This window comes from Schistocerca gregaria, chromosome 3 (genome assembly GCF_023897955.1).
Source record: "Schistocerca gregaria isolate iqSchGreg1 chromosome 3, iqSchGreg1.2, whole genome shotgun sequence".
NCBI classification, from domain to species: domain Eukaryota; kingdom Metazoa; phylum Arthropoda; class Insecta; order Orthoptera; family Acrididae; genus Schistocerca; species Schistocerca gregaria.
This window is the reverse complement of record NC_064922.1, coordinates 26,786,603-26,813,193: the sequence shown is the minus strand read 5'-3', so window position 1 is coordinate 26,813,193 and position 26,591 is coordinate 26,786,603. Positions and strand designations below refer to the sequence as shown.

The 26,591-nt window shown below is 49.7% G+C and overlaps 11 non-coding genes across 11 annotated transcripts; all 11 read right to left on the bottom strand.

The window, feature by feature from the left end:
• Positions 1-7,291: 7,291 nt before the first annotated feature.
• Trnat-agu (transfer RNA threonine (anticodon AGU)) lies at positions 7,292-7,365 on the bottom strand. The gene has a single exon. It is a non-coding gene; the product is annotated as a tRNA-Thr (tRNA).
• A 4,686-nt stretch (positions 7,366-12,051) lies between these two features.
• On the bottom strand, positions 12,052-12,125 carry Trnat-agu (transfer RNA threonine (anticodon AGU)). The gene has a single exon. It is a non-coding gene; the product is annotated as a tRNA-Thr (tRNA).
• Positions 12,126-13,641: 1,516 nt separating this feature from the next.
• Trnat-agu (transfer RNA threonine (anticodon AGU)) lies at positions 13,642-13,715 on the bottom strand. The gene has a single exon. It is a non-coding gene; the product is annotated as a tRNA-Thr (tRNA).
• A 1,506-nt stretch (positions 13,716-15,221) lies between these two features.
• Trnat-agu (transfer RNA threonine (anticodon AGU)) lies at positions 15,222-15,295 on the bottom strand. Its single transcript has one exon. It is a non-coding gene; the product is annotated as a tRNA-Thr (tRNA).
• Positions 15,296-16,812: 1,517 nt separating this feature from the next.
• Positions 16,813-16,886, bottom strand: Trnat-agu (transfer RNA threonine (anticodon AGU)). Its single transcript has one exon. It is a non-coding gene; the product is annotated as a tRNA-Thr (tRNA).
• A 1,506-nt stretch (positions 16,887-18,392) lies between these two features.
• Positions 18,393-18,466, bottom strand: Trnat-agu (transfer RNA threonine (anticodon AGU)). Its single transcript has one exon. It is a non-coding gene; the product is annotated as a tRNA-Thr (tRNA).
• Positions 18,467-19,985: 1,519 nt separating this feature from the next.
• On the bottom strand, positions 19,986-20,059 carry Trnat-agu (transfer RNA threonine (anticodon AGU)). Its single transcript has one exon. It is a non-coding gene; the product is annotated as a tRNA-Thr (tRNA).
• A 1,516-nt stretch (positions 20,060-21,575) lies between these two features.
• Trnat-agu (transfer RNA threonine (anticodon AGU)) lies at positions 21,576-21,649 on the bottom strand. The gene has a single exon. It is a non-coding gene; the product is annotated as a tRNA-Thr (tRNA).
• Positions 21,650-23,164: 1,515 nt separating this feature from the next.
• Positions 23,165-23,238, bottom strand: Trnat-agu (transfer RNA threonine (anticodon AGU)). The gene has a single exon. It is a non-coding gene; the product is annotated as a tRNA-Thr (tRNA).
• Positions 23,239-24,743: 1,505 nt separating this feature from the next.
• Positions 24,744-24,817, bottom strand: Trnai-aau (transfer RNA isoleucine (anticodon AAU)). The gene has a single exon. It is a non-coding gene; the product is annotated as a tRNA-Ile (tRNA).
• A 1,515-nt stretch (positions 24,818-26,332) lies between these two features.
• Positions 26,333-26,406, bottom strand: Trnat-agu (transfer RNA threonine (anticodon AGU)). Its single transcript has one exon. It is a non-coding gene; the product is annotated as a tRNA-Thr (tRNA).
• Between the last annotated feature and the right edge of the window lie 185 nt (positions 26,407-26,591).

Here is a 26,591-nt window from a genome sequence, read left to right as displayed (position 1 = left end):
GTTGGTTTGTAGCGGCGAAGGTACCAGAGTACAAAGGCGCGGACACGTTCATATACACAAGAGTTCCAAGTAGTTTCGATACTCTGGTATTACGAATGCAAATTCCGTCTGTTTTTCACGTCTTAAATGGAAAGGGCGGTCACAAATTTGTCCATTTCACTCCTTGTCGACAATCACACAGCACCTGAGGTAACAAGCACATCTCGAGCCCCATTGTGCTCTCCATTGTTCATGCCAACTCAGTGCCTCGCTCTTTGCTACTGTGTAAAACTCTTGTCGTCCAACTGCAAAACACTGGGACACAACCAGTTTCCGCGTCTCCATTGCACTGATCATACTGCGAAACGCTCCCCAAACTTGGCAATCACCCATGCAGCCGACTTTTCCGACTTTACACGACGCTAACGCAACGCTCACGCTAGTGACAGCCTTACTTATAGTTCGACGTCGCGCCAAAGCGAATGAGCACATTTCGCCTACGGCTTAGGCCGCTCTCCTAGTGTGGCTGCTCTGTGTCTGCAGGCAGCGAGGGGCTGCAAGCTTCCTGTGTTCGCACCTATATCACCTGTGCTTGCTTGTCAGAGACAGACTATCGCAAAACATTCAACTCACTCCATGAAGTGATTGCTACGGCATCTGTTATCAGCAGTCACAACCAGCAACGCCAGTAGCAGACGACTGCACGCAAAGAATGGGAACGTGCAGTGGGATTTACGTGAACTCGGCGCAAGGCAGATCTTTCCGACGTAGGCTTGAGAATCTTATGGGAACATTTGTACTGTTTCTAAGTTAAGTGTAGGTGTGCGAGGTGGGTGCTTCCTGCGCACGAATAAAAGAACGCTTGCCAATTGTGGATGCTAATCGTTCGCTTGTATCTGCCTAGACACCTCTGCTGGTTGGGAATTATTCCTCTTGCATGGCAAGGTGCGCATGTAGGAGTGTTAAAAATTCTGGAGGCGCTGGGTATCGATCCCAGTACCTCTCGCACACTAAGCGCGCGCTCTACCATCTGAGCTACGCCCACCCCCCCCGTTGACTAATAGTGCTACATACAGCCACATCAACGTCACAGACCCTTACACTCCCATTATTCCGCAGACAAACACTACTCTCTATGTATCAGTGAGGGTGTCTTTCAGGTTTCGTGCATTCTGTATCGAATCGTAGTTGGCCACATTAAGAGTGGCACGCATAACGTCGAAAGTAGAATTCGGACACCGCTCTGAGTAAGACGAACGTGTTGTCCACTCTCTAGGCTTCAATGACGTTAAGCCATGATACCTAAGACAGATCTGCACTCGATGACACCACGATAACAGCCGGTCACCACACTTACATCTTGCTCTCCTTATAACAGTATACATCATATCAGTCTGTGACGCTGGTTTTGCAACTTCTTGCGTCCCTTTATGTTCGCCGCGACCAACACTTACCATGCACTGACCACAAAACATGGAGGAGCCGGAGCTTGAACCCGAGACCTTTCACACGCTAAGCGAACGATCTGCCAACTGAGCTACGGCTGCACACACGCCGAAGCCTGGCTATTCTCCATTCTTTGGGACTCTGATGTGCACGGACACGTTGGTTGGTTGGTTTGTAGCGGCGAAAGTACCAGAGTACAAAGGCGCGGACACGTTCATATACACAAGAGTTCCAAGTAGTTTCGATACTCTGGTATTACGAATGCAAATTCCGTCTGTTTTTCACGTCTTAAATGGAAAGGGCGGTCACAAATTTGTCCATTTCACTCCTTGTCGACAATCACACAGCACCTGAGGTAACAAGCACATCTCGAGCCCCATTGTGCTCTCCATTGTTCATGCCAACTCAGTGCCTCGCTCTTTGCTACTGTGTAAAACTCTTGTCGTCCAACTGCAAAACACTGGGACACAACCAGTTTCCGCGTCTCCATTGCACTGATCATACTGCGAAACGCTCCCCAAACTTGGCAATCACCCATGCAGCCGACTTTTCCGACTTTACACGACGCTCACGCTAGTGACAGCCTTACTTATAGTTCGACGTCGCGCCAAAGCGAATGAGCACATTTCGCCTACGGCTTAGGCCGCTCTCCTAGTGTGGCTGCTCTGTGTCTGCAGGCAGCGAGGGGCTGCAAGCTTCCTGTGTTCGCACCTATATCACCTGTGCTTGCTTGTCAGAGACAGACTATCGCAAAACATTCAACTCACTCCATGAAGTGATTGCTACGGCATCTGTTATCAGCAGTCACAACCAGCAACGCCAGTAGCAGCCGACTGCACGCAAAGAATGGGAACGTGCAGTGGGATTTACGTGAACTCGGCGCAAGGCAGATCTTTCCGACGTAGGCTTGAGAATCTTATGGGAACATTTGTACTGTTTCTAAGTTAAGTGTAGGTGTGCGAGGTGGGTGCTTCCTGCGCACGAATAAAAGAACGCTTGCCAATTGTGGATGCTAATCGTTCGCTTGTATCTGCCTAGACACCTCTGCTGGTTGGGAATTATTCCTCTTGCATGGCAAGGTGCGCATGTAGGAGTGTTAAAAATTCTGGAGGCGCTGGGTATCGATCCCAGTACCTCTCGCACACTAAGCGAGGGCTCTACCATCTGAGCTACGCCCACCCCCCCGTTGACTAATAGTGCTACATACAGCCACATCAACGTCACAGACCCTTACACTCCCATTATTCCGCAGACAAACACTACTCTCTATGTATCAGTGAGGGTGTCTTTCAGGTTTCGTGCATTCTGTATCGAATCGTAGTTGGCCACATTAAGAGTGGCACGCATAACGTCGAAAGTAGAATTCGGACACCGCTCTGAGTAAGACGAACGTGTTGTCCACTCTCTAGGCTTCAATGACGTTAAGCCATGATACCTAAGACAGATCTGCACTCGATGACACCACGATAACAGCCGGTCACCACACTTACATCTTGCTCTCCTTATAACAGTATACATCATATCAGTCTGTGACGCTGGTTTTGCAACTTCTTGCGTCCCTTTATGTTCGCCGCGACCAACACTTACCATGCACTGACCACAAAACATGGAGGAGCCGGAGCTTGAACCCGAGACCTTTCACACGCTAAGCGAACGATCTGCCAACTGAGCTACGGCTGCACACACGACCAATCCTGGCTATTCTCCATTCTTTGGGACTCTGATGTGCACGGACACGTTGGTTGGTTGGTTTGTAGCGGCGAAGGTACCAGAGTACAAAGGCGCGGACACGTTCATATACACAAGAGTTCCAAGTAGTTTCGATACTCTGGTATTACGAATGCAAATTCCGTCTGTTTTTCACGTCTTAAATGGAAAGGGCGGTCACAAATTTGTCCATTTCACTCCTTGTCGACAATCACACAGCACCTGAGGTAACAAGCACATCTCGAGCCCCATTGTGCTCTCCATTGTTCATGCCAACTCAGTGCCTCGCTCTTTGCTACTGTGTAAAACTCTTGTCGTCCAACTGCAAAACACTGGGACACAACCAGTTTCCGCGTCTCCATTGCACTGATCATACTGCGAAACGCTCCCCAAACTTGGCAATCACCCATGCAGCCGACTTTTCCGACTTTACACGACGCTAACGCAACGCTCACGCTAGTGACAGCCTTACTTATAGTTCGACGTCGCGCCAAAGCGAATGAGCACATTTCGCCTACGGCTTAGGCCGCTCTCCTAGTGTGGCTGCTCTGTGTCTGCAGGCAGCGAGGGGCTGCAAGCTTCCTGTGTTCGCACCTATATCACCTGTGCTTGCTTGTCAGAGACAGACTATCGCAAAACATTCAACTCACTCCATGAAGTGATTGCTACGGCATCTGTTATCAGCAGTCACAACCAGCAACGCCAGTAGCAGACGACTGCACGCAAAGAATGGGAACGTGCAGTGGGATTTACGTGAACTCGGCGCAAGGCAGATCTTTCCGACGTAGGCTTGAGAATCTTATGGGAACATTTGTACTGTTTCTAAGTTAAGTGTAGGTGTGCGAGGTGGGTGCTTCCTGCGCACGAATAAAAGAACGCTTGCCAATTGTGGATGCTAATCGTTCGCTTGTATCTGCCTAGACACCTCTGCTGGTTGGGAATTATTCCTCTTGCATGGCAAGGTGCGCATGTAGGAGTGTTAAAAATTCTGGAGGCGCTGGGTATCGATCCCAGTACCTCTCGCACACTAAGCGCGCGCTCTACCATCTGAGCTACGCCCACCCCCCCCGTTGACTAATAGTGCTACATACAGCCACATCAACGTCACAGACCCTTACACTCCCATTATTCCGCAGACAAACACTACTCTCTATGTATCAGTGAGGGTGTCTTTCAGGTTTCGTGCATTCTGTATCGAATCGTAGTTGGCCACATTAAGAGTGGCACGCATAACGTCGAAAGTAGAATTCGGACACCGCTCTGAGTAAGACGAACGTGTTGTCCACTCTCTAGGCTTCAATGACGTTAAGCCATGATACCTAAGACAGATCTGCACTCGATGACACCACGATAACAGCCGGTCACCACACTTACATCTTGCTCTCCTTATAACAGTATACATCATATCAGTCTGTGACGCTGGTTTTGCAACTTCTTGCGTCCCTTTATGTTCGCCGCGACCAACACTTACCATGCACTGACCACAAAACATGGAGGAGCCGGAGCTTGAACCCGAGACCTTTCACACGCTAAGCGAACGATCTGCCAACTGAGCTACGGCTGCACACACGCCGAAGCCTGGCTATTCTCCATTCTTTGGGACTCTGATGTGCACGGACACGTTGGTTGGTTGGTTTGTAGCGGCGAAAGTACCAGAGTACAAAGGCGCGGACACGTTCATATACACAAGAGTTCCAAGTAGTTTCGATACTCTGGTATTACGAATGCAAATTCCGTCTGTTTTTCACGTCTTAAATGGAAAGGGCGGTCACAAATTTGTCCATTTCACTCCTTGTCGACAATCACACAGCACCTGAGGTAACAAGCACATCTCGAGCCCCATTGTGCTCTCCATTGTTCATGCCAACTCAGTGCCTCGCTCTTTGCTACTGTGTAAAACTCTTGTCGTCCAACTGCAAAACACTGGGACACAACCAGTTTCCGCGTCTCCATTGCACTGATCATACTGCGAAACGCTCCCCAAACTTGGCAATCACCCATGCAGCCGACTTTTCCGACTTTACACGACGCTCACGCTAGTGACAGCCTTACTTATAGTTCGACGTCGCGCCAAAGCGAATGAGCACATTTCGCCTACGGCTTAGGCCGCTCTCCTAGTGTGGCTGCTCTGTGTCTGCAGGCAGCGAGGGGCTGCAAGCTTCCTGTGTTCGCACCTATATCACCTGTGCTTGCTTGTCAGAGACAGACTATCGCAAAACATTCAACTCACTCCATGAAGTGATTGCTACGGCATCTGTTATCAGCAGTCACAACCAGCAACGCCAGTAGCAGCCGACTGCACGCAAAGAATGGGAACGTGCAGTGGGATTTACGTGAACTCGGCGCAAGGCAGATCTTTCCGACGTAGGCTTGAGAATCTTATGGGAACATTTGTACTGTTTCTAAGTTAAGTGTAGGTGTGCGAGGTGGGTGCTTCCTGCGCACGAATAAAAGAACGCTTGCCAATTGTGGATGCTAATCGTTCGCTTGTATCTGCCTAGACACCTCTGCTGGTTGGGAATTATTCCTCTTGCATGGCAAGGTGCGCATGTAGGAGTGTTAAAAATTCTGGAGGCGCTGGGTATCGATCCCAGTACCTCTCGCACACTAAGCGAGGGCTCTACCATCTGAGCTACGCCCACCCCCCCGTTGACTAATAGTGCTACATACAGCCACATCAACGTCACAGACCCTTACACTCCCATTATTCCGCAGACAAACACTACTCTCTATGTATCAGTGAGGGTGTCTTTCAGGTTTCGTGCATTCTGTATCGAATCGTAGTTGGCCACATTAAGAGTGGCACGCATAACGTCGAAAGTAGAATTCGGACACCGCTCTGAGTAAGACGAACGTGTTGTCCACTCTCTAGGCTTCAATGACGTTAAGCCATGATACCTAAGACAGATCTGCACTCGATGACACCACGATAACAGCCGGTCACCACACTTACATCTTGCTCTCCTTATAACAGTATACATCATATCAGTCTGTGACGCTGGTTTTGCAACTTCTTGCGTCCCTTTATGTTCGCCGCGACCAACACTTACCATGCACTGACCACAAAACATGGAGGAGCCGGAGCTTGAACCCGAGACCTTTCACACGCTAAGCGAACGATCTGCCAACTGAGCTACGGCTGCACACACGACCAATCCTGGCTATTCTCCATTCTTTGGGACTCTGATGTGCACGGACACGTTGGTTGGTTGGTTTGTAGCGGCGAAGGTACCAGAGTACAAAGGCGCGGACACGTTCATATACACAAGAGTTCCAAGTAGTTTCGATACTCTGGTATTACGAATGCAAATTCCGTCTGTTTTTCACGTCTTAAATGGAAAGGGCGGTCACAAATTTGTCCATTTCACTCCTTGTCGACAATCACACAGCACCTGAGGTAACAAGCACATCTCGAGCCCCATTGTGCTCTCCATTGTTCATGCCAACTCAGTGCCTCGCTCTTTGCTACTGTGTAAAACTCTTGTCGTCCAACTGCAAAACACTGGGACACAACCAGTTTCCGCGTCTCCATTGCACTGATCATACTGCGAAACGCTCCCCAAACTTGGCAATCACCCATGCAGCCGACTTTTCCGACTTTACACGACGCTAACGCAACGCTCACGCTAGTGACAGCCTTACTTATAGTTCGACGTCGCGCCAAAGCGAATGAGCACATTTCGCCTACGGCTTAGGCCGCTCTCCTAGTGTGGCTGCTCTGTGTCTGCAGGCAGCGAGGGGCTGCAAGCTTCCTGTGTTCGCACCTATATCACCTGTGCTTGCTTGTCAGAGACAGACTATCGCAAAACATTCAACTCACTCCATGAAGTGATTGCTACGGCATCTGTTATCAGCAGTCACAACCAGCAACGCCAGTAGCAGCCGACTGCACGCAAAGAATGGGAACGTGCAGTGGGATTTACGTGAACTCGGCGCAAGGCAGATCTTTCCGACGTAGGCTTGAGAATCTTATGGGAACATTTGTACTGTTTCTAAGTTAAGTGTAGGTGTGCGAGGTGGGTGCTTCCTGCGCACGAATAAAAGAACGCTTGCCAATTGTGGATGCTAATCGTTCGCTTGTATCTGCCTAGACACCTCTGCTGGTTGGGAATTATTCCTCTTGCATGGCAAGGTGCGCATGTAGGAGTGTTAAAAATTCTGGAGGCGCTGGGTATCGATCCCAGTACCTCTCGCACACTAAGCGAGCGCTCTACCATCTGAGCTACGCCCACCCCCCCGTTGACTAATAGTGCTACATACAGCCACATCAACGTCACAGACCCTTACACTCCCATTATTCCGCAGACAAACACTACTCTCTATGTATCAGTGAGGGTGTCTTTCAGGTTTCGTGCATTCTGTATCGAATCGTAGTTGGCCACATTAAGAGTGGCACGCATAACGTCGAAAGTAGAATTCGGACACCGCTCTGAGTGAGACGAACGTGTTGTCCACTCTCTAGGCTTCAATGACGTTAAGCCATGATACCTAAGACAGATCTGCACTCGATGACACCACGATAACAGCCGGTCACCACACTTACATCTTGCTCTCCTTATAACAGTATACATCATATCAGTCTGTGACGCTGGTTTTGCAACTTCTTGCGTCCCTTTATGTTCGCCGCGACCAACACTTACCATGCACTGACCACAAAACATGGAGGAGCCGGAGCTTGAACCCGAGACCTTTCACACGCTAAGCGAACGATCTGCCAACTGAGCTACGGCTGCACACACGCCCAAGCCTGGCTATTCTCCATTCTTTGGGACTCTGATGTGCACGGACACGTTGGTTGGTTGGTTTGTAGCGGCGAAAGTACCAGAGTACAAAGGCGCGGACACGTTCATATACACAAGAGTTCCAAGTAGTTTCGATACTCTGGTATTACGAATGCAAATTCCGTCTGTTTTTCACGTCTTAAATGGAAAGGGCGGTCACAAATTTGTCCATTTCACTCCTTGTCGACAATCACACAGCACCTGAGGTAACAAGCACATCTCGAGCCCCATTGTGCTCTCCATTGTTCATGCCAACTCAGTGCCTCGCTCTTTGCTACTGTGTAAAACTCTTGTCGTCCAACTGCAAAACACTGGGACACAACCAGTTTCCGCGTCTCCATTGCACTGATCATACTGCGAAACGCTCCCCAAACTTGGCAATCACCCATGCAGCCGACTTTTCCGACTTTACACGACGCTCACGCTAGTGACAGCCTTACTTATAGTTCGACGTCGCGCCAAAGCGAATGAGCACATTTCGCCTACGGCTTAGGCCGCTCTCCTAGTGTGGCTGCTCTGTGTCTGCAGGCAGCGAGGGGCTGCAAGCTTCCTGTGTTCGCACCTATATCACCTGTGCTTGCTTGTCAGAGACAGACTATCGCAAAACATTCAACTCACTCCATGAAGTGATTGCTACGGCATCTGTTATCAGCAGTCACAACCAGCAACGCCAGTAGCAGCCGACTGCACGCAAAGAATGGGAACGTGCAGTGGGATTTACGTGAACTCGGCGCAAGGCAGATCTTTCCGACGTAGGCTTGAGAATCTTATGGGAACATTTGTACTGTTTCTAAGTTAAGTGTAGGTGTGCGAGGTGGGTGCTTCCTGCGCACGAATAAAAGAACGCTTGCCAATTGTGGATGCTAATCGTTCGCTTGTATCTGCCTAGACACCTCTGCTGGTTGGGAATTATTCCTCTTGCATGGCAAGGTGCGCATGTAGGAGTGTTAAAAATTCTGGAGGCGCTGGGTATCGATCCCAGTACCTCTCGCACACTAAGCGAGGGCTCTACCATCTGAGCTACGCCCACCCCCCCGTTGACTAATAGTGCTACATACAGCCACATCAACGTCACAGACCCTTACACTCCCATTATTCCGCAGACAAACACTACTCTCTATGTATCAGTGAGGGTGTCTTTCAGGTTTCGTGCATTCTGTATCGAATCGTAGTTGGCCACATTAAGAGTGGCACGCATAACGTCGAAAGTAGAATTCGGACACCGCTCTGAGTAAGACGAACGTGTTGTCCACTCTCTAGGCTTCAATGACGTTAAGCCATGATACCTAAGACAGATCTGCACTCGATGACACCACGATAACAGCCGGTCACCACACTTACATCTTGCTCTCCTTATAACAGTATACATCATATCAGTCTGTGACGCTGGTTTTGCAACTTCTTGCGTCCCTTTATGTTCGCCGCGACCAACACTTACCATGCACTGACCACAAAACATGGAGGAGCCGGAGCTTGAACCCGAGACCTTTCACACGCTAAGCGAACGATCTGCCAACTGAGCTACGGCTGCACACACGACCAAGCCTGGCTATTCTCCATTCTTTGGGACTCTGATGTGCACGGACACGTTGGTTGGTTGGTTTGTAGCGGCGAAGGTACCAGAGTACAAAGGCGCGGACACGTTCATATACACAAGAGTTCCAAGTAGTTTCGATACTCTGGTATTACGAATGCAAATTCCGTCTGTTTTTCACGTCTTAAATGGAAAGGGCGGTCACAAATTTGTCCATTTCACTCCTTGTCGACAATCACACAGCACCTGAGGTAACAAGCACATCTCGAGCCCCATTGTGCTCTCCATTGTTCATGCCAACTCAGTGCCTCGCTCTTTGCTACTGTGTAAAACTCTTGTCGTCCAACTGCAAAACACTGGGACACCACCAGTTTCCGCGTCTCCATTGCACTGATCATACTGCGAAACGCTCCCCAAACTTGGCAATCACCCATGCAGCCGACTTTTCCGATTTTACACGACGCTCACGCAACGCTCACGCTAGTGACAGCCTTACTTATAGTTCGACGTCGCGCCAAAGCGAATGAGCACATTTCGCCTACGGCTTAGGCCGCTCTCCTAGTGTGGCTGCTCTGTGTCTGCAGGCAGCGAGGGGCTGCAAGCTTCCTGTGTTCGCACCTATATCACCTGTGCTTGCTTGTCAGAGACAGACTATCGCAAAACATTCAACTCACTCCATGAAGTGATTGCTACGGCATCTGTTATCAGCAGTCACAACCAGCAACGCCAGTAGCAGCCGACTGCACGCAAAGAATGGGAACGTGCAGTGGGATTTACGTGAACTCGGCGCAAGGCAGATCTTTCCGACGTAGGCTTGAGAATCTTATGGGAACATTTGTACTGTTTCTAAGTTAAGTGTAGGTGTGCGAGGTGGGTGCTTCCTGCGCACGAATAAAAGAACGCTTGCCAATTGTGGATGCTAATCGTTCGCTTGTATCTGCCTAGACACCTCTGCTGGTTGGGAATTATTCCTCTTGCATGGCAAGGTGCGCATGTAGGAGTGTTAAAAATTCTGGAGGCGCTGGGTATCGATCCCAGTACCTCTCGCACACTAAGCGCGCGCTCTACCATCTGAGCTACGCCCACCCCCCCCGTTGACTAATAGTGCTACATACAGCCACATCAACGTCACAGACCCTTACACTCCCATTATTCCGCAGACAAACACTACTCTCTATGTATCAGTGAGGGTGTCTTTCAGGTTTCGTGCATTCTGTATCGAATCGTAGTTGGCCACATTAAGAGTGGCACGCATAACGTCGAAAGTAGAATTCGGACACCGCTCTGAGTAAGACGAACGTGTTGTCCACTCTCTAGGCTTCAATGACGTTAAGCCATGATACCTAAGACAGATCTGCACTCGATGACACCACGATAACAGCCGGTCACCACACTTACATCTTGCTCTCCTTATAACAGTATACATCATATCAGTCTGTGACGCTGGTTTTGCAACTTCTTGCGTCCCTTTATGTTCGCCGCGACCAACACTTACCATGCACTGACCACAAAACATGGAGGAGCCGGAGCTTGAACCCGAGACCTTTCACACGCTAAGCGAACGATCTGCCAACTGAGCTACGGCTGCACACACGCCCAAGCCTGGCTATTCTCCATTCTTTGGGACTCTGATGTGCACGGACACGTTGGTTGGTTGGTTTGTAGCGGCGAAGGTACCAGAGTACAAAGGCGCGGACACGTTCATATACACAAGAGTTCCAAGTAGTTTCGATACTCTGGTATTACGAATGCAAATTCCGTCTGTTTTTCACGTCTTAAATGGAAAGGGCGGTCACAAATTTGTCCATTTCACTCCTTGTCGACAATCACACAGCACCTGAGGTAACAAGCACATCTCGAGCCCCATTGTGCTCTCCATTGTTCATGCCAACTCAGTGCCTCGCTCTTTGCTACTGTGTAAAACTCTTGTCGTCCAACTGCAAAACACTGGGACACAACCAGTTTCCGCGTCTCCATTGCACTGATCATACTGCGAAACGCTCCCCAAACTTGGCAATCACCCATGCAGCCGACTTTTCCGACTTTACACGACGCTCACGCAACGCTCACGCTAGTGACAGCCTTACTTATAGTTCGACGTCGCGCCAAAGCGAATGAGCACATTTCGCCTACGGCTTAGGCCGCTCTCCTAGTGTGGCTGCTCTGTGTCTGCAGGCAGCGAGGGGCTGCAAGCTTCCTGTGTTCGCACCTATATCACCTGTGCTTGCTTGTCAGAGACAGACTATCGCAAAACATTCAACTCACTCCATGAAGTGATTGCTACGGCATCTGTTATCAGCAGTCACAACCAGCAACGCCAGTAGCAGCCGACTGCACGCAAAGAATGGGAACGTGCAGTGGGATTTACGTGAACTCGGCGCAAGGCAGATCTTTCCGACGTAGGCTTGAGAATCTTATGGGAACATTTGTACTGTTTCTAAGTTAAGTGTAGGTGTGCGAGGTGGGTGCTTCCTGCGCACGAATAAAAGAACGCTTGCCAATTGTGGATGCTAATCGTTCGCTTGTATCTGCCTAGACACCTCTGCTGGTTGGGAATTATTCCTCTTGCATGGCAAGGTGCGCATGTAGGAGTGTTAAAAATTCTGGAGGCGCTGGGTATCGATCCCAGTACCTCTCGCACACTAAGCGAGCGCTCTACCATCTGAGCTACGCCCACCCCCCCGTTGACTAATAGTGCTACATACAGCCACATCAACGTCACAGACCCTTACACTCCCATTATTCCGCAGACAAACACTACTCTCTATGTATCAGTGAGGGTGTCTTTCAGGTTTCGTGCATTCTGTATCGAATCGTAGTTGGCCACATTAAGAGTGGCACGCATAACGTCGAAAGTAGAATTCGGACACCGCTCTGAGTGAGACGAACGTGTTGTCCACTCTCTAGGCTTCAATGACGTTAAGCCATGATACCTAAGACAGATCTGCACTCGATGACACCACGATAACAACCGGTCACCACACTTACATCTTGCTCTCCTTATAACAGTATACATCATATCAGTCTGTGACGCTGGTTTTGCAACTTCTTGCGTCCCTTTATGTTCGCCGCGACCAACACTTACCATGCACTGACCACAAAACATGGAGGAGCCGGAGCTTGAACCCGAGACCTTTCACACGCTAAGCGAACGATCTGCCAACTGAGCTACGGCTGCACACACGACCAAGCCTGGCTATTCTCCATTCTTTGGGACTCTGATGTGCACGGACACGTTGGTTGGTTGGTTTGTAGCGGCGAAGGTACCAGAGTACAAAGGCGCGGACACGTTCATATACACAGGAGTTCCAAGTAGTTTCGATACTCTGGTATTACGAATGCAAATTCCGTCTGTTTTTCACGTCTTAAATGGAAAGGGCGGTCACAAATTTGTCCATTTCACTCCTTGTCGACAATCACACAGCACCTGAGGTAACAAGCACATCTCGAGCCCCATTGTGCTCTCCATTGTTCATGCCAACTCAGTGCCTCGCTCTTTGCTACTGTGTAAAACTCTTGTCGTCCAACTGCAAAACACTGGGACACAACCAGTTTCCGCGTCTCCATTGCACTGATCATACTGCGAAACGCTCCCCAAACTTGGCAATCACCCATGCAGCCGACTTTTCCGATTTTACACGACGCTCACGCAACGCTCACGCTAGTGACAGCCTTACTTATAGTTCGACGTCGCGCCAAAGCGAATGAGCACATTTCGCCTACGGCTTAGGCCGCTCTCCTAGTGTGGCTGCTCTGTGTCTGCAGGCAGCGAGGGGCTGCAAGCTTCCTGTGTTCGCACCTATATCACCTGTGCTTGCTTGTCAGAGACAGACTATCGCAAAACATTCAACTCACTCCATGAAGTGATTGCTACGGCATCTGTTATCAGCAGTCACAACCAGCAACGCCAGTAGCAGCCGACTGCACGCAAAGAATGGGAACGTGCAGTGGGATTTACGTGAACTCGGCGCAAGGCAGATCTTTCCGACGTAGGCTTGAGAATCTTATGGGAACATTTGTACTGTTTCTAAGTTAAGTGTAGGTGTGCGAGGTGGGTGCTTCCTGCGCACGAATAAAAGAACGCTTGCCAATTGTGGATGCTAATCGTTCGCTTGTATCTGCCTAGACACCTCTGCTGGTTGGGAATTATTCCTCTTGCATGGCAAGGTGCGCATGTAGGAGTGTTAAAAATTCTGGAGGCGCTGGGTATCGATCCCAGTACCTCTCGCACACTAAGCGAGCGCTCTACCATCTGAGCTACGCCCACCCCCCCCGTTGACTAATAGTGCTACATACAGCCACATCAACGTCACAGACCCTTACACTCCCATTATTCCGCAGACAAACACTACTCTCTATGTATCAGTGAGGGTGTCTTTCAGGTTTCGTGCATTCTGTATCGAATCGTAGTTGGCCACATTAAGAGTGGCACGCATAACGTCGAAAGTAGAATTCGGACACCGCTCTGAGTAAGACGAACGTGTTGTCCACTCTCTAGGCTTCAATGACGTTAAGCCATGATACCTAAGACAGATCTGCACTCGATGACACCACGATAACAGCCGGTCACCACACTTACATCTTGCTCTCCTTATAACAGTATACATCATATCAGTCTGTGACGCTGGTTTTGCAACTTCTTGCGTCCCTTTATGTTCGCCGCGACCAACACTTACCATGCACTGACCACAAAACATGGAGGAGCCGGAGCTTGAACCCGAGACCTTTCACACGCTAAGCGAACGATCTGCCAACTGAGCTACGGCTGCACACACGACCAAGCCTGGCTATTCTCCATTCTTTGGGACTCTGATGTGCACGGACACGTTGGTTGGTTGGTTTGTAGCGGCGAAGGTACCAGAGTACAAAGGCGCGGACACGTTCATATACACAAGAGTTCCAAGTAGTTTCGATACTCTGGTATTACGAATGCAAATTCCGTCTGTTTTTCACGTCTTAAATGGAAAGGGCGGTCACAAATTTGTCCATTTCACTCCTTGTCGACAATCACACAGCACCTGAGGTAACAAGCACATCTCGAGCCCCATTGTGCTCTCCATTGTTCATGCCAACTCAGTGCCTCGCTCTTTGCTACTGTGTAAAACTCTTGTCGTCCAACTGCAAAACACTGGGACACAACCAGTTTCCGCGTCTCCATTGCACTGATCATACTGCGAAACGCTCCCCAAACTTGGCAATCACCCATGCAGCCGACTTTTCCGACTTTACACGACGCTCACGCTAGTGACAGCCTTACTTATAGTTCGACGTCGCGCCAAAGCGAATGAGCACATTTCGCCTACGGCTTAGGCCGCTCTCCTAGTGTGGCTGCTCTGTGTCTGCAGGCAGCGAGGGGCTGCAAGCTTCCTGTGTTCGCACCTATATCACCTGTGCTTGCTTGTCAGAGACAGACTATCGCAAAACATTCAACTCACTCCATGAAGTGATTGCTACGGCATCTGTTATCAGCAGTCACAACCAGCAACGCCAGTAGCAGCCGACTGCACGCAAAGAATGGGAACGTGCAGTGGGATTTACGTGAACTCGGCGCAAGGCAGATCTTTCCGACGTAGGCTTGAGAATCTTATGGGAACATTTGTACTGTTTCTAAGTTAAGTGTAGGTGTGCGAGGTGGGTGCTTCCTGCGCACGAATAAAAGAACGCTTGCCAATTGTGGATGCTAATCGTTCGCTTGTATCTGCCTAGACACCTCTGCTGGTTGGGAATTATTCCTCTTGCATGGCAAGGTGCGCATGTAGGAGTGTTAAAAATTCTGGAGGCGCTGGGTATCGATCCCAGTACCTCTCGCACACTAAGCGAGCGCTCTACCATCTGAGCTACGCCCACCCCCCCCTTTGACTAATAGTGCTACATACAGCCACATCAACGTCACAGACCCTTACACTCCCATTATTCCGCAGACAAACACTACTCTCTATGTATCAGTGAGGGTGTCTTTCAGGTTTCGTGCATTCTGTATCGAATCGTAGTTGGCCACATTAAGAGTGGCACGCATAACGTCGAAAGTAGAATTCGGACACCGCTCTGAGTAAGACGAACGTGTTGTCCACTCTCTAGGCTTCAATGACGTTAAGCCATGATACCTAAGACAGATCTGCACTCGATGACACCACGATAACAGCCGGTCACCACACTTACATCTTGCTCTCCTTATAACAGTATACATCATATCAGTCTGTGACGCTGGTTTTGCAACTTCTTGCGTCCCTTTATGTTCGCCGCGACCAACACTTACCATGCACTGACCACAAAACATGGAGGAGCCGGAGCTTGAACCCGAGACCTTTCACACGCTAAGCGAACGATCTGCCAACTGAGCTACGGCTGCACACACGACCAAGCCTGGCTATTCTCCATTCTTTGGGACTCTGATGTGCACGGACACGTTGGTTGGTTGGTTTGTAGCGGCGAAGGTACCAGAGTACAAAGGCGCGGACACGTTCATATACACAGGAGTTCCAAGTAGTTTCGATACTCTGGTATTACGAATGCAAATTCCGTCTGTTTTTCACGTCTTAAATGGAAAGGGCGGTCACAAATTTGTCCATTTCACTCCTTGTCGACAATCACACAGCACCTGAGGTAACAAGCACATCTCGAGCCCCATTGTGCTCTCCATTGTTCATGCCAACTCAGTGCCTCGCTCTTTGCTACTGTGTAAAACTCTTGTCGTCCAACTGCAAAACACTGGGACACAACCAGTTTCCGCGTCTCCATTGCACTGATCATACTGCGAAACGCTCCCCAAACTTGGCAATCACCCATGCAGCCGACTTTTCCGATTTTACACGACGCTCACGCAACGCTCACGCTAGTGACAGCCTTACTTATAGTTCGACGTCGCGCCAAAGCGAATGAGCACATTTCGCCTACGGCTTAGGCCGCTCTCCTAGTGTGGCTGCTCTGTGTCTGCAGGCAGCGAGGGGCTGCAAGCTTCCTGTGTTCGCACCTATATCACCTGTGCTTGCTTGTCAGAGACAGACTATCGCAAAACATTCAACTCACTCCATGAAGTGATTGCTACGGCATCTGTTATCAGCAGTCACAACCAGCAACGCCAGTAGCAGCCGACTGCACGCAAAGAATGGGAACGTGCAGTGGGATTTACGTGAACTCGGCGCAAGGCAGATCTTTCCGACGTAGGCTTGAGAATCTTATGGGAACATTTGTACTGTTTCTAAGTTAAGTGTAGGTGTGCGAGGTGGGTGCTTCCTGCGCACGAATAAAAGAACGCTTGCCAATTGTGGATGCTAATCGTTCGCTTGTATCTGCCTAGACACCTCTGCTGGTTGGGAATTATTCCTCTTGCATGGCAAGGTGCGCATGTAGGAGTGTTAAAAATTCTGGAGGCGCTGGGTATCGATCCCAGTACCTCTCGCACACTAAGCGAGCGCTCTACCATCTGAGCTACGCCCACCCCCCCCGGTGACTAATAGTGCTACATACAGCCACATCAACGTCACAGACCCTTACACTCCCATTATTCCGCAGACAAACACTACTCTCTATGTATCAGTGAGGGTGTCTTTCAGGTTTCGTGCATTCTGTATCGAATCGTAGTTGGCCACATTAAGAGTGGCACGCATAACGTCGAAAGTAGAATTCGGACACCGCTCTGAGTAAGACGAACGTGTTGTCCACTCTCTAGGCTTCAATGACGTTAAGCCATGATACCTAAGACAGATCTGCACTCGATGACACCACGATAACAGCCGGTCACCACACTTACATCTTGCTCTCCTTATAACAGTATACATCATATCAGTCTGTGACGCTGGTTTTGCAACTTCTTGCGTCCCTTTATGTTCGCCGCGACCAACACTTACCATGCACTGACCACAAAACATGGAGGAGCCGGAGCTTGAACCCGAGACCTTTCACACGCTAAGCGAACGATCTGCCAACTGAGCTACGGCTGCACACACGACCAAGCCTGGCTATTCTCCATTCTTTGGGACTCTGATGTGCACGGACACGTTGGTTGGTTGGTTTGTAGCGGCGAAGGTACCAGAGTACAAAGGCGCGGACACGTTCATATACACAAGAGTTCCAAGTAGTTTCGATACTCTGGTATTACGAATGCAAATTCCGTCTGTTTTTCACGTCTTAAATGGAAAGGGCGGTCACAAATTTGTCCATTTCACTCCTTGTCGACAATCACACAGCACCTGAGGTAACAAGCACATCTCGAGCCCCATTGTGCTCTCCATTGTTCATGCCAACTCAGTGCCTCGCTCTTTGCTACTGTGTAAAACTCTTGTCGTCCAACTGCAAAACACTGGGACACAACCAGTTTCCGCGTCTCCATTGCACTGATCATACTGCGAAACGCTCCCCAAACTTGGCAATCACCCATGCAGCCGACTTTTCCGACTTTACACGACGCTCACGCTAGTGACAGCCTTACTTATAGTTCGACGTCGCGCCAAAGCGAATGAGCACATTTCGCCTACGGCTTAGGCCGCTCTCCTAGTGTGGCTGCTCTGTGTCTGCAGGCAGCGAGGGGCTGCAAGCTTCCTGTGTTCGCACCTATATCACCTGTGCTTGCTTGTCAGAGACAGACTATCGCAAAACATTCAACTCACTCCATGAAGTGATTGCTACGGCATCTGTTATCAGCAGTCACAACCAGCAACGCCAGTAGCAGCCGACTGCACGCAAAGAATGGGAACGTGCAGTGGGATTTACGTGAACTCGGCGCAAGGCAGATCTTTCCGACGTAGGCTTGAGAATCTTATGGGAACATTTGTACTGTTTCTAAGTTAAGTGTAGGTGTGCGAGGTGGGTGCTTCCTGCGCACGAATAAAAGAACGCTTGCCAATTGTGGATGCTAATCGTTCGCTTGTATCTGCCTAGACACCTCTGCTGGTTGGGAATTATTCCTCTTGCATGGCAAGGTGCGCATGTAGGAGTGTTAAAAATTCTGGAGGCGCTGGGTATCGATCCCAGTACCTCTCGCACACTAAGCGAGCGCTCTACCATCTGAGCTACGCCCACCCCCCCCCCTTTGACTAATAGTGCTACATACAGCCACATCAACGTCACAGACCCTTACACTCCCATTATTCCGCAGACAAACACTACTCTCTATGTATCAGTGAGGGTGTCTTTCAGGTTTCGTGCATTCTGTATCGAATCGTAGTTGGCCACATTAAGAGTGGCACGCATAACGTCGAAAGTAGAATTCGGACACCGCTCTGAGTAAGACGAACGTGTTGTCCACTCTCTAGGCTTCAATGACGTTAAGCCATGATACCTAAGACAGATCTGCACTCGATGACACCACGATAACAGCCGGTCACCACACTTACATCTTGCTCTCCTTATAACAGTATACATCATATCAGTCTGTGACGCTGGTTTTGCAACTTCTTGCGTCCCTTTATGTTCGCCGCGACCAACACTTACCATGCACTGACCACAAAACATGGAGGAGCCGGAGCTTGAACCCGAGACCTTTCACACGCTAAGCGAACGATCTGCCAACTGAGCTACGGCTGCACACACGACCAAGCCTGGCTATTCTCCATTCTTTGGGACTCTGATGTGCACGGACACGTTGGTTGGTTGGTTTGTAGCGGCGAAGGTACCAGAGTACAAAGGCGCGGACACGTTCATATACACAAGAGTTCCAAGTAGTTTCGATACTCTGGTATTACGAATGCAAATTCCGTCTGTTTTTCACGTCTTAAATGGAAAGGGCGGTCACAAATTTGTCCATTTCACTCCTTGTCGACAATCACACAGCACCTGAGGTAACAAGCACATCTCGAGCCCCATTGTGCTCTCCATTGTTCATGCCAACTCAGTGCCTCGCTCTTTGCTACTGTGTAAAACTCTTGTCGTCCAACTGCAAAACACTGGGACACAACCAGTTTCCGCGTCTCCATTGCACTGATCATACTGCGAAACGCTCCCCAAACTTGGCAATCACCCATGCAGCCGACTTTTCCGACTTTACACGACGCTCACGCAACGCTCACGCTAGTGACAGCCTTACTTATAGTTCGACGTCGCGCCAAAGCGAATGAGCACATTTCGCCTACGGCTTAGGCCGCTCTCCTAGTGTGGCTGCTCTGTGTCTGCAGGCAGCGAGGGGCTGCAAGCTTCCTGTGTTCGCACCTATATCACCTGTGCTTTCTTGTCAGAGACAGACTATCGCAAAACATTCAACTCACTCCATGAAGTGATTGCTACGGCATCTGTTATCAGCAGTCACAACCAGCAACGCCAGTAGCAGCCGACTGCACGCAAAGAATGGGAACGTGCAGTGGGATTTACGTGAACTCGGCGCAAGGCAGATCTTTCCGACGTAGGCTTGAGAATCTTATGGGAACATTTGTACTGTTTCTAAGTTAAGTGTAGGTGTGCGAGGTGGGTGCTTCCTGCGCACGAATAAAAGAACGCTTGCCAATTGTGGATGCTAATCGTTCGCTTGTATCTGCCTAGACACCTCTGCTGGTTGGGAATTATTCCTCTTGCATGGCAATTTGCGCATGTAGGAGTGTTAAAAATTCTGGAGGCGCTGGGTATCGATCCCAGTACCTCTCGCACACTAAGCGAGCGCTCTACCATCTGAGCTACGCCCACCCCCCCGTTGACTAATAGTGCTACATACAGCCACATCAACGTCACAGACCCTTACACTCCCATTATTCCGCAGACAAACACTACTCTCTATGTATCAGTGAGGGTGTCTTTCAGGTTTCGTGCATTCTGTATCGAATCGTAGTTGGCCACATTAAGAGTGGCACGCATAACGTCGAAAGTAGAATTCGGACACCGCTCTGAGTAAGACGAACGTGTTGTCCACTCTCTAGGCTTCAATGACGTTAAGCCAGGATACCTAAGACAGATCTGCACTCGATGACACCACGATAACAGCCGGTCACCACACTTACATCTTGCTCTCCTTATAACAGTATACATCATATCAGTCTGTGACGCTGGTTTTGCAACTTCTTGCGTCCCTTTATGTTCGCCGCGACCAACACTTACCATGCACTGACCACAAAACATGGAGGAGCCGGAGCTTGAACCCGAGACCTTTCACACGCTAAGCGAACGATCTGCCAACTGAGCTACGGCTGCACACACGACCAAGCCTGGCTATTCTCCATTCTTTGGGACTCTGATGTGCACGGACACGTTGGTTGGTTGGTTTGTAGCGGCGAAGGTACCAGAGTACAAAGGCGCGGACACGTTCATATACACAAGAGTTCCAAGTAGTTTCGATACTCTGGTATTACGAATGCAAATTCCGTCTGTTTTTCACGTCTTAAATGGAAAGGGCGGTCACAAATTTGTCCATTTCACTCCTTGTCGACAATCACACAGCACCTGAGGTAACAAGCACATCTCGAGCCCCATTGTGCTCTCCATTGTTCATGCCAACTCAGTGCCTCGCTCTTTGCTACTGTGTAAAACTCTTGTCGTCCAACTGCAAAACACTGGGACACAACCAGTTTCCGCGTCTCCATTGCACTGATCATACTGCGAAACGCTCCCCAAACTTGGCAATCACCCATGCAGCCGACTTTTCCGATTTTACACGACGCTCACGCAACGCTCACGCTAGTGACAGCCTTACTTATAGTTCGACGTCGCGCCAAAGCGAATGAGCACATTTCGCCTACGGCTTAGGCCGCTCTCCTAGTGTGGCTGCTCTGTGTCTGCAGGCAGCGAGGGGCTGCAAGCTTCCTGTGTTCGCACCTATATCACCTGTGCTTGCTTGTCAGAGACAGACTATCGCAAAACATTCAACTCACTCCATGAAGTGATTGCTACGGCATCTGTTATCAGCAGTCACAACCAGCAACGCCAGTAGCAGCCGACTGCACGCAAAGAATGGGAACGTGCAGTGGGATTTACGTGAACTCGGCGCAAGGCAGATCTTTCCGACGTAGGCTTGAGAATCTTATGGGAACATTTGTACTGTTTCTAAGTTAAGTGTAGGTGTGCGAGGTGGGTGCTTCCTGCGCACGAATAAAAGAACGCTTGCCAATTGTGGATGCTAATCGTTCGCTTGTATCTGCCTAGACACCTCTGCTGGTTGGGAATTATTCCTCTTGCATGGCAAGGTGCGCATGTAGGAGTGTTAAAAATTCTGGAGGCGCTGGGTATCGATCCCAGTACCTCTCGCACACTAAGCGAGCGCTCTACCATCTGAGCTACGCCCACCCCCCGTCGACTAATAGTGCTACATACAGCCACATCAACGTCACAGACCCTTACACTCCCATTATTCCGCAGACAAACACTACTCTCTATGTATCAGTGAGGGTGTCTTTCAGGTTTCGTGCATTCTGTATCGAATCGTAGTTGGCCACATTAAGAGTGGCACGCATAACGTCGAAAGTAGAATTCGGACACCGCTCTGAGTAAGACGAACGTGTTGTCCACTCTCTAGGCTTCAATGACTTTAAGCCGTGATACCTAAGACAGATCTGCACTCGATGACACCACGATAACAGCCGGTCACCACACTTACATCTTGCTCTCCTTATAACAGTATACATCATATCAGTCTGTGACGCTGGTTTTGCAACTTCTTGCGTCCCTTTATGTTCGCCGCGACCAACACTTACCATGCACTGTCCACAAAACATGGAGGAGCCGGAGCTTGAACCCGAGACCTTTCACACGCTAAGCGAACGATCTGCCAACTGAGCTACGGCTGCACACACGACCAAGCCTGGCTATTCTCCATTCTTTGGGACTCTGATGTGCACGGACACGTTGGTTGGTTGGTTTGTAGCGGCGAAGGTACCAGAGTACAAAGGCGCGGACACGTTCATATACACAAGAGTTCCAAGTAGTTTCGATACTCTGGTATTACGAATGCAAATTCCGTCTGTTTTTCACGTCTTAAATGGAAAGGGCGGTCACAAATTTGTCCATTTCACTCCTTGTCGACAATCACACAGCACCTGAGGTAACAAGCACATCTCGAGCCCCATTGTGCTCTCCATTGTTCATGCCAACTCAGTGCCTCGCTCTTTGCTACTGTGTAAAACTCTTGTCGTCCAACTGCAAAACACTGGGACACAACCAGTTTCCACGTCTCCATTTCACTGATCATACTGCGAAACGCTCCCCAAACTTGGCAATCACCCATGCAGCCGACTTTTCCGATTTTACACGACGCTCACGCAACGCTCACGCTAGTGACAGCCTTACTTATAGTTCGACGTCGCGCCAAAGCGAATGAGCACATTTCGCCTACGGCTTAGGCCGCTCTCCTAGTGTGGCTGCTCTGTGTCTGCAGGCAGCGAGGGGCTGCAAGCTTCCTGTGTTCGCACCTATAACACCTGTGCTTGCTTGTCAGAGACAGACTATCGCAAAACATTCAACTCACTCCATGAAGTGATTGCTACGGCATCTGTTATCAGCAGTCACAACCAGCAACGCCAGTAGCAGCCGACTGCACGCAAAGAATGGGAACGTGCAGTGGGATTTACGTGAACTCGGCGCAAGGCAGATCTTTCCGACGTAGGCTTGAGAATCTTATGGGAACATTTGTACTGTTTCTAAGTTAAGTGTAGGTGTGCGAGGTGGGTGCTTCCTGCGCACGAATAAAAGAACGCTTGCCAATTGTGGATGCTAATCGATCGCTTGTATCTGCCTAGACACCTCTGCTGGTTGGGAATTATTCCTCTTGCATGGCAAGGTGCGCATGTAGGAGTGTTAAAAATTCTGGAGGCGCTGGGTATCGATCCCAGTACCTCTCGCACACTAAGCGAGCGCTCTACCATCTGAGCTACGCCCACCCCCCCGTTGACTAATAGTGCTACATACAGCCACATCAACGTCACAGACCCTTACACTCCCATTATTCCGCAGACAAACACTACTCTCTATGTATCAGTGAGGGTGTCTTTCAGGTTTCGTGCATTCTGTATCGAATCGTAGTTGGCCACATTAAGAGTGGCACGCATAACGTCGAAAGTAGAATTCGGACACCGCTCTGAGTAAGACGAACGTGTTGTCCACTCTCTAGGCTTCAATGACGTTAAGCCATGATACCTAAGACAGATCTGCACTCGATGACACCACGATAACAGCCGGTCACCACACTTACATCTTGCTCTCCTTATAACAGTATACATCATATCAGTCTGTGACGCTGGTTTTGCAACTTCTTGCGTCCCTTTATGTTCTCCGCGACCAACACTTACCATGCACTGACCACAAAACATGGAGGAGCCGGAGCTTGAACCCGAGACCTTTCACACGCTAAGCGAACGATCTGCCAACTGAGCTACGGCTGCACACACGACCAAGCCTGGCTATTCTCCATTCTTTGGGACTCTGATGTGCACGGACACGTTGGTTGGTTGGTTTGTAGCGGCGAAGGTACCAGAGTACAAAGGCGCGGACACGTTCATATACACAAGAGTTCCAAGTAGTTTCGATACTCTGGTATTACGAATGCAAATTCCGTCTGTTTTTCACGTCTTAAATGTAAAGGGCGGTCACAAATTGGTCCATTTCACTCCTTGTCGACAATCACACAGCACATGAGGTAACAAGCACATCTCGAGCCCCATTGTGCTCTCCATTGTTCATGCCAACTCAGTGCCTCGCTCTTTGCTACTGTGTAAAACTCTTGTCGTCCAACTGCAAAACACTGGGACACAACCAGTTTCCGCGTCTCCATTGCACTGATCATACTGCGAAACGCTCCCCAAACTTGGCAATCACCCATGCAGCCGACTTTTCCGACTTTACACGACGCTCACGCTAGTGACAGCCTTACTTATAGTTCGACGTCGCGCCAAAGCGAATGAGCACATTTCGCCTACGGCTTAGGCCGCTCTCCTAGTGTGGCTGCTCTGTGTCTGCAGGCAGCGAGGGGCTGCAAGCTTCCTGTGTTCGCACCTATATCACCTGTGCTTGCTTGTCAGAGACAGACTATCGCAAAACATTCAACTCACTCCATGAAGTGATTGCTACGGCATCTGTTATCAGCAGTCACAACCAGCAACGCCAGTAGCAGCCGACTGCACGCAAAGAATGGGAACGTGCAGTGGGATTTACGTGAACTCGGCGCAAGGCAGATCTTTCCGACGTAGGCTTGAGAATCTTATGGGAACATTTGTACTGTTTCTAAGTTAAGTGTAGGTGTGCGAGGTGGGTGCTTCCTGCGCACGAATAAAAGAACGTTTGCCAATTGTGGATGCTAATCGTTCGCTTGTATCTGCCTAGACACCTCTGTGGGTTGGGAATTATTCCTCTTGCATGGCAAGGTGCGCATGTAGGAGTGTTAAAAATTCTGAAGGCGCTGGGTATCGATCCCAGTACCTCTCGCACATTAAGCGAGCGCTCTACCATCTGAGCTACGCCCACCCCCCGTTGACTAATAGTGCTACATACAGCCACATCAACGTCACAGACCCTTACACTCCCATTATTCCGCAGACAAACACTACTCTCTATGTATCAGTGAGGGTGTCTTTCAGGTTTCGTGCATTCTGTATCGAATCGTAGTTGGCCACATTAAGAGTGGCACGCATAACGTCGAAAGTAGAATTCTGACACCGCTCTGAGTAAGACGAACGTGTTGTCCACTCTCTAGGCTTCAATGACGTTAAGCCGTGATACCTAAGACAGATCTGCACTCGATGACACCACGATAACAGCCGGTCACCACACTTACATCTTGCTCTCCTTATAACAGTATACATCATATCAGTCTGTGACGCTGGTTTTGCAACTTCTTGCGTCCCTTTATGTTCGCCGCGACCAACACTTACCATGCACTGACCACAAAACATGGAGGAGCCGGAGCTTGAACCCGAGACCTTTCACACGCTAAGCGAACGATCTGCCAACTGAGCTACGGCTGCACACACGACCAAGCCTGGCTATTCTCCATTCTTTGGGACTCTGATGTGCACGGACACGTTGGTTGGTTGGTTTGTAGCGGCGAAGGTACCAGAGTACAAAGGCGCGGACACGTTCATATACACAAGAGTTCCAAGTAGTTTCGATACTCTGGTATTACGAATGCAAATTCCGTCTGTTTTTCACGTCTTAAATGTAAAGGGCGGTCACAAATTGGTCCATTTCACTCCTTGTCGACAATCACACAGCACCTGAGGTAACAAGCACATCTCGAGCCCCATTGTGCTCTCCATTGTTCATGCCAACTCAGTGCCTCGCTCTTTGCTACTGTGTAAAACTCTTGTCGTCCAACTGCAAAACACTGGGACACAACCAGTTTCCGCGTCTCCATTGCACTGATCATACTGCGAAACGCTCCCCAAACTTGGCAATCACCCATGCAGCCGACTTTTCCGACTTTACACGACGCTCACGCAACGCTCACGCTAGTGACAGCCTTACTTATAGTTCGACGTCGCGCCAAAGCGAATGAGCACATTTCGCCTACGGCTTAGGCCGCTCTCCTAGTGTCGCTGCTCTGTGTCTACAGGCAGCGAGGGGCTGCAAGCTTCCTGTGTTCGCACCTATATCACCTGTGCTTCCTTGTCAGAGACAGACTATCGCAAAACATTCAACTCACTCCATGAAGTGATTGCTACGGCATCTGTTATCAGCAGTCACAACCAGCAACGCCAGTAGCAGCCGACTGCACGCAAAGAATGGGAACGTGCAGTGGGATTTACGTGAACTCGGCGAAAGGCAGATCTTTCCGACGTAGGCTTGAGAATCTTATGGGAACATTTGTACTGTTTCTAAGTTAAGTGTAGGTGTGCGAGGTGGGTGATTCCTGCGCACGAATAAAAGAATGCTTGCCAATTGTGGATCCTAATCGTTCGCTTGTATCTGCCTAGACACCTCTGCTGGTTGGGAATTATTCCTCTTGCATGGCAAGGTGCGCATGTAGGAGTGTTAAAAATTCTGGAGGCGCTGGGTATCGATCCCAGTACCTCTCGCACACTAAGCGAGCGCTCTACCATCTGAGCTACGCCCACCCCCCGGTGACTAATAGTGCTACATACAGCCACATCAACGTCACAGACCCTTACACTCCCATTATTCCGCAGACAAACACTACTCTCTATGTATCAGTGAGGGTGTCTTTCAGGTTTCGTGCATTCTGTATCGAATCGTAGTTGGCCACATTAGGAGTGGCACGCATAACGTCGAAAGTAGAATTC